Below are 6264 nucleotides of genomic sequence, written 5' to 3'. Positions count from 1 at the left end.
TGACGGCCCCTTCTCTGTCTCGCAGGGCAAGGTCTCCGGCGCCTCTACGACACCGACGCCTCACTGTTGATCCGCATCACCTCGTCAACCCCGGCCCCGCACGAGCTCGCCATCGTCTTCCTCTCGGTGAGCTGCACCGGTTCCCCTCCCCCCCTTTCTGTTAACTGAACATTGTCAGGTTTAGGTTCTGTTAACTGAAAAAGTTTAGATTCAGAAACATTGTTGGACTGATAGGAAGTTTGTTGAACAGAGCAATCTACACCTGTAATTTCTACTGTTATGCCTTTGTTACTCCAGTCAAAATTTCAGTGAAAATTCTCCTGTCAAAATTTTCAGTCAAGCACAACTGATCATGTAACTTGAGACCTTGCCCTGCGGCATTATAATGTTTGATGCCTGCATCAACACTTCTCTGTACTGCATGCGGTTGTTATAGTTGAGGGTCAAAAGTAGGGGTTAGCTTTAACATGATTCACTAGTTCTTTCATCACAGAACACATTCTTTGAAAAGGGGATATTCTGAAGTCGATGCTTTCTCGGGATGGGAATAATAGTCTGAAATACACCTGATGGAAACCTTTGTTGATTGTGATCTCTGCACATGTTTAATGTCTATGCTGTTGTGTGGCTGTTATGTGTGTCTATGTCGGTGAGCTTGTGTTATGCACTTATGCGTTTTGATGTCCCCCTTTACCTTAGTTTTTTCATCTCTCTGGTCATTTTCATTGTATTGGTCCTTTTCATTTTTGTCAAAGAGGCCCCGAGTTGTCTCTTCACTTGTGTGGTGATTGTCTTGGTCCTTTTCATTTTTGTCATGGCATTCTTGAGGTGCTGATGTGTCTGAGGGCATGAACCATGATCAGGTTGAGTTCAGATTTCATTAGATTAGATGGATTATCATGCCTTGTGTCCTGATAGTTGGATATTTGAGTAGTATTGTCAACAGTAATAACTTTTACATGTTTGCATTGCTCCCAAGAGTAACAACAGGTGCTTAGGACACGTTTAGGCACTACAAGGATCCGGGTCTATTGCAACAAAATCGTTCGTCGCAATACATACTGATTTTTGGTGATAAGTACCTATTGCCACAAAATGACTTTCGTTGGCAGCCGTTGCGACTGGACACATGGTAATAGGTTGTTGCCACAAAAAATAAAATGTGGCAATAAAGTGCGCTATTGCAACAACCATGTGGGAAAGTCGCCACATGGTTTTCCGCGGCAACACTCACCTGATGCCACAATTTGGTTTGTGGAGATAGCTTTAATGCAACATGTAACTAATCGTGGCAACTAATAGCTCGTGGCGATAGACATTTGTGGCAACAATCTATGCCAACGACGCTTGTTTCGTAGCGCATACTCTTCCGTGGCAATAGTTAATTGTGGCAACAATATATGGCAACAATCCTTGTTTTCGTGGTAGCAGGCATTTTGCCACGAACCGTTACACTTGTGGTGCTAAACTTATGGCAACAAATATTTCAGTCGTCGAAACAGGAAATTGCAACACAATCGTTTTGATGTGATAAATAGGTATCACAACAAGTAAACTATTCATGGCAAAAAACTATTGCGACAATTTAAACTTTTTGTGACGATACTCTATTTCTACAAAACTTAGTTCGGTAGCACCAAATAGTTATCACAATGATCAAAATGCTTGTAGCGAGAAGCTACTGTAACAATGCCAACTTTTCATGGCGATACTCTATTTCAACCAAAAGTTGGTTGTGGTAATAGCCCATTGCAACCGTAAAAAAATACAGGCATTCAATTACAATATTCCAAACCATACATATAATATGTACATTCATAAATTCATAATTCTCATAGAAAATATCCATCAAATGAAACTCAGATGTAATTTAGCCATCCTAATTAAGTGCCAAACTAAACTGTCCATGATCTAGAGTCCAGTCCAGCTAGTTCTTTGGATCCTGCAATCAAGAAAACAAAAAAATAGTTCTAGTTAATGAGTCCAAATAACTTATGCCGTACAATTATTTCAACCCCATTGTTAAAAAAATGTCGTCAGACTAACTGAAGTAACACTGTCTCAGCAAGCATATGACTGAGCGATCAGAACAATTTTACAACTATAAATGTCTAAAGCCTAAGTACTAAAAGCTTCCGATGTGACTTAAGTTGTGATTTGATGTATAGTTTCAGTTAAGTTCATGTCCCTAGCTAGCACATATTCATTTTTTGAAGTTGCGCCTTGATGCAGCAACAACACATGGTGAAAAAGAAGCAGCAACTGGCTAATTATGAAGGCCAATGACGTATAAAATGCAGGTGAACATGAAGAGAAAGCAAGGCTGTGACTTACCATTGCTTTAAACATTCGAGAATTCCTCGTTGCAACTTGTATGAGAGCATTTGAAGAAATAACAGTTGGCCTTGCAACTGGAGTCTTATTAGGAGTAGATCTATGTAAAAGAGTATTTTGCAAGTTTGGATACTATTTCCTTTGTTAATCCTCTTCGTTAGCACCTGAAAATAGAAGTGCACTTTTAGCAATGCAATTAAGCAACATAAATCTTACAAGGTCGCAAGCATATGAATGTAATCAGCTGTTGGGTTCCCATCTGTTGGCTCAATTCCGTAAACTTTGCCATCATGTTTTTTTTTCAAATTCTAGTCTTGATCTTCGCTCCTCTTCTCTGGTTTCCAAGTCTCTCTGCAAATAGTATAACAATGAGATGCTTGACACATGGAAGTACAGTTAGCATCGAAGCATGCATATTTAGTTAGACTCGTACCTTCTCAAAAACTTATTTGTGAGTATGATTTACTCGAGTTCCTGTATAAGGATTAACGGTTTTGATGATTAAGCAATCAAGGATTTTATGCATAATAGCAAGTGTTAGAGATAGCTTAAATGTCATAATTTTTTTACCAGATCTGTGTTCTCCACGTTGGTTTTGTAAGCTGTTACACTTTCCATCCTTGTTTTTCTTGGCAAATACTTTCCATCCTTGTTACGGGACAAATCCTTTCTTTACTGAACACAAAAACAATTAAGGGACTTAGCATTATCAATATGCACCATTTAGATAAGTCATTAAGAATTAAGGATGTTGTGTACCTTGCAGAAAGGAGTAATGTGCATCATCTCTTTCCTCTGAAGGGTACACATTACCTGACGCATCCCTAGCTATTGAAGTGAACATAAATATTATTATCAAGTTGCCGTGTATTGTACTCGATCTGCTATTAGCAGGATATTGCGTTGAATTCATCACCGTGCCCTTCTGTAAGTAATATCATAATTTCAGTCAATTTCAGAAGAAATGCGGTACTTAAAGCAGGCATAAAAAAGTGACCGGAAAAATATCTATTCAAGTCTATACAGAAGCTGTTGTAAGCAAAAATAAGCTAGGCTTTAGAGATTAAATGAAATCAAATGTAGCCTGAATGTGGTAAGCAAACTACCAAGGTCAAATACGCTGAATGTGGCAGTATGGTTCAGTATAGGACAGTGGTTCTGATATTAACTTGGTAATATTTTACATAGTCAAAAAGAAAACTTGGGACTATTTACACAAAACGTGGGACACTCCAAAATACAAAAATACAGGAGTTGTGGTCGTGGTCGCAGCCGCCATGGCCAGGGACGAAGCTAGACAAAAACTACTATAGTGTCAGCCTTCATTACAAAGGGGTCAGCATACGTATATGGACAGTAATTAACACAGATTTATGAAGAAATTGCAAGATATGACTTGTGTCAGTTGACACCAGTCCCTGGCCATGGCATACACCCACATAGGCCAACTTGACAGGGAAACATCAATACATTCGTACGAAATAACACTATTTAGTGCAGCCGATGATGTTTGTCTACTTCTCTCAGTCATAGAAAGACACAAACTACTGCAGTATATGTACAGCCGAGGATCACTAGCCAGTGTACAGAAAGAAACAAGATTCAGTAAACGCAACGTTTCAGTTACAGAAAGACACAAGATTCAGTAAACTCAACGTTTTAGTTACAGAAAGAAACAAACTACCTGTGTATGTGCAGCACAAGCAAGACATCTTCAGTATCCTGGTCAGTTAATTTTATAAATAGCATTCTTTCCTGTTCCATAAATGCTATTGAACATTACCCATGGAATATTACTATTGGACAATACCCATGGAAGAGTACAGCAACAAGCCAACAACACTAGTAGAAATTCAACTTCAAGCCAAGTATATCTATATATCTACAAGCGTAGCAGTAATTGTAAAGCATCAAGCAAGTATGTTGGTGAGGATCTTGGATCCTTTCACTTGTAGTTGCAGTGACATCTTCAGATCTTAGGTTCTTGCAGGAGAGGAAAGGGAGCTGTGAGGATGCAGACCATGCGGAAGTGGACGGCGACGAAACGATAACTTCGATGGCAAGGGAAGCGACGGAGGAACATCCTCTTCAATGCGTGAGGGAGTGGCTATGGTCGCCGTGGACGGCATTGACAGTGAGGAGTGCTGCACGGCGGTTGCATCCTGGGGGTTGTTGTAGTAGGAAGGCCAGGCAGGCAATTGCATCCCGGCGGCTATGCCAGAGGCGAGGGTAAGGAGTGTTGCACGGCGGCCGTCCGCGTGGTTGTTCTACGATAGAAAGGGGGCGCTGCTATGGCCATACCACCCACCGCCTCCTGCTGCCCCTCCTCCTCGTCTCCCCATGACCGCCCCCACCCCCACCGCCTCCGCCTCCGCCTCCGCCTCCTCCTGACCGTCGCCACCACCACCAATTTCTGCAGCCCCGCGCGCATCTGCTTCGTCTCTCGCCCCGCCCCTTCCCAACGGAGCCCCCCTCCCGGCCTCCTCCTCGTCCTCCTCCGAGAGCGCCCCCGATGTCGCCGGCGAGGACACTGGACACCTACGAAGGGAAGGATCTAATGACCGCAGGGGGCAGGGAGGTGGAAGAGGGCCAGGACGAGCAGTACGCGTTCGAGATGGAGGTGCGGAAACTGTCGGGGAAGAACCGAAGAAGAACCGGCGGCTGGTGCGCGCGCGGGTGCACGAGGGCCTCGCCGGCTTCATCCCCGGCCTCTCCTAGTGCCGCCGAGGACGCAGCCTTCGCCCGACTCTAGGCGCTGCGCTGCACGGAGGAGATTTGGGAGAAAGGAATAACCTGAGGCAGTGTATGTTCGATGGACTCCGGTGTGGTCTGCAGTGTCGACGCCGTCATGACGCCGTGAGGACGGAAGAACCAGGACGAGAGAGCTCAGATCTAATCTACGATTTGGTGAAGAGAAATAATCGGGAAAATCTGTGAGGGCATGTACAATGGTGCTATCTTAGGAGTGCCACGTAGGATAAATGGTGAGGTGGAGGAGAGAGAACTCATAAGAAAAGGCTTGTCTTCTCTTATTTAAGATAAGACAAGAGATGATCTCTTAGCACAATTTGTCTCACCATATTTTAAGGAATAACTAGTTATTGAAGATAAGGCTAAGATATAACCCATTGTAGACATATTTTTTTGTCATCTCTAAATTACATGCAAGACTTAAAATAAGACTGTCCTATCAACCATTGTACATGCCCTGAGGGGTGTTTAACGGGGAGGTTAAGAAATTGTGGCGGTAGAGACGACCAAATTATTTGGTGGGAAATTAAAAAAAATGGAGGGAGACTGAAGGCTTTAGCGGGAAGGTTAAAAATTACTTCCCTAAAGCAGAGTACACGCTTAATTATTTGTTTGGAAAGCATTGTTTTAAGGAAACATTTAGAATAATGAAATAAATTGAAAAAAAAATAAATCAATATGGAATATATCTGCTGCTGAAAATAATATTACTAAAATTTGTTTGTAATTTTTTTTCGCTGACTGGCCGAGATAGATGTTCGCGTCGTTGCGAATCGTACATGATGGTGTGCTGGCGGGGAGAGTATGTAGTCGACACAGGAACAACAACCGAGACGGCGAGGGTAATGGAGATGTTGTGTTCTGCACTCATTGGTAGAAATCGTATGTCACCCTCGCTTTACTCTAGCCTTGAACATGAGTAGATATGGGGTGATGAGATGGTCGATCTATGTCGGTCCCGATCTCACAGTTCGATCTTGTGATGGGGTGGTAGGACGGAAGATGGCAAAGAACACGAAGGACGTGATGGAAAACGCGCGCGCACACATGCAATAAACCCCCAATGGATCGACCGCTTTCTTCTTACCGGTCGGTCCGCAGATCCAATAGAATCGAATCCAAAGAAGACCCAGCTACACATGGAAATACCTACACCAAGAACATATATAAATCATCTCT

The 6264-nt window shown here is 42.8% G+C and overlaps 1 long non-coding RNA gene across 1 annotated transcript; it reads right to left on the bottom strand.

Annotated features, from left to right (window-relative positions):
- Window positions 1-1750: 1750 nt before the first annotated feature.
- On the bottom strand, window positions 1751-4668 carry LOC119302774. The gene is made up of 5 exons (XR_005147738.1): window positions 3094-4668; window positions 2905-3009; window positions 2768-2808; window positions 2335-2685; window positions 1751-1942 (listed from the first exon to the last, which is right to left on the bottom strand). It is a non-coding gene; the product is annotated as an uncharacterized LOC119302774 (long non-coding RNA).
- Window positions 4669-6264: the final 1596 nt, after the last annotated feature.

Source organism: Triticum dicoccoides, chromosome 5A (genome assembly GCF_002162155.2).
Source record: "Triticum dicoccoides isolate Atlit2015 ecotype Zavitan chromosome 5A, WEW_v2.0, whole genome shotgun sequence".
NCBI classification, from domain to species: Eukaryota; Viridiplantae; Streptophyta; class Magnoliopsida; order Poales; family Poaceae; genus Triticum; species Triticum dicoccoides.
This window is presented reverse-complemented; position numbering and strand designations above follow the sequence as displayed.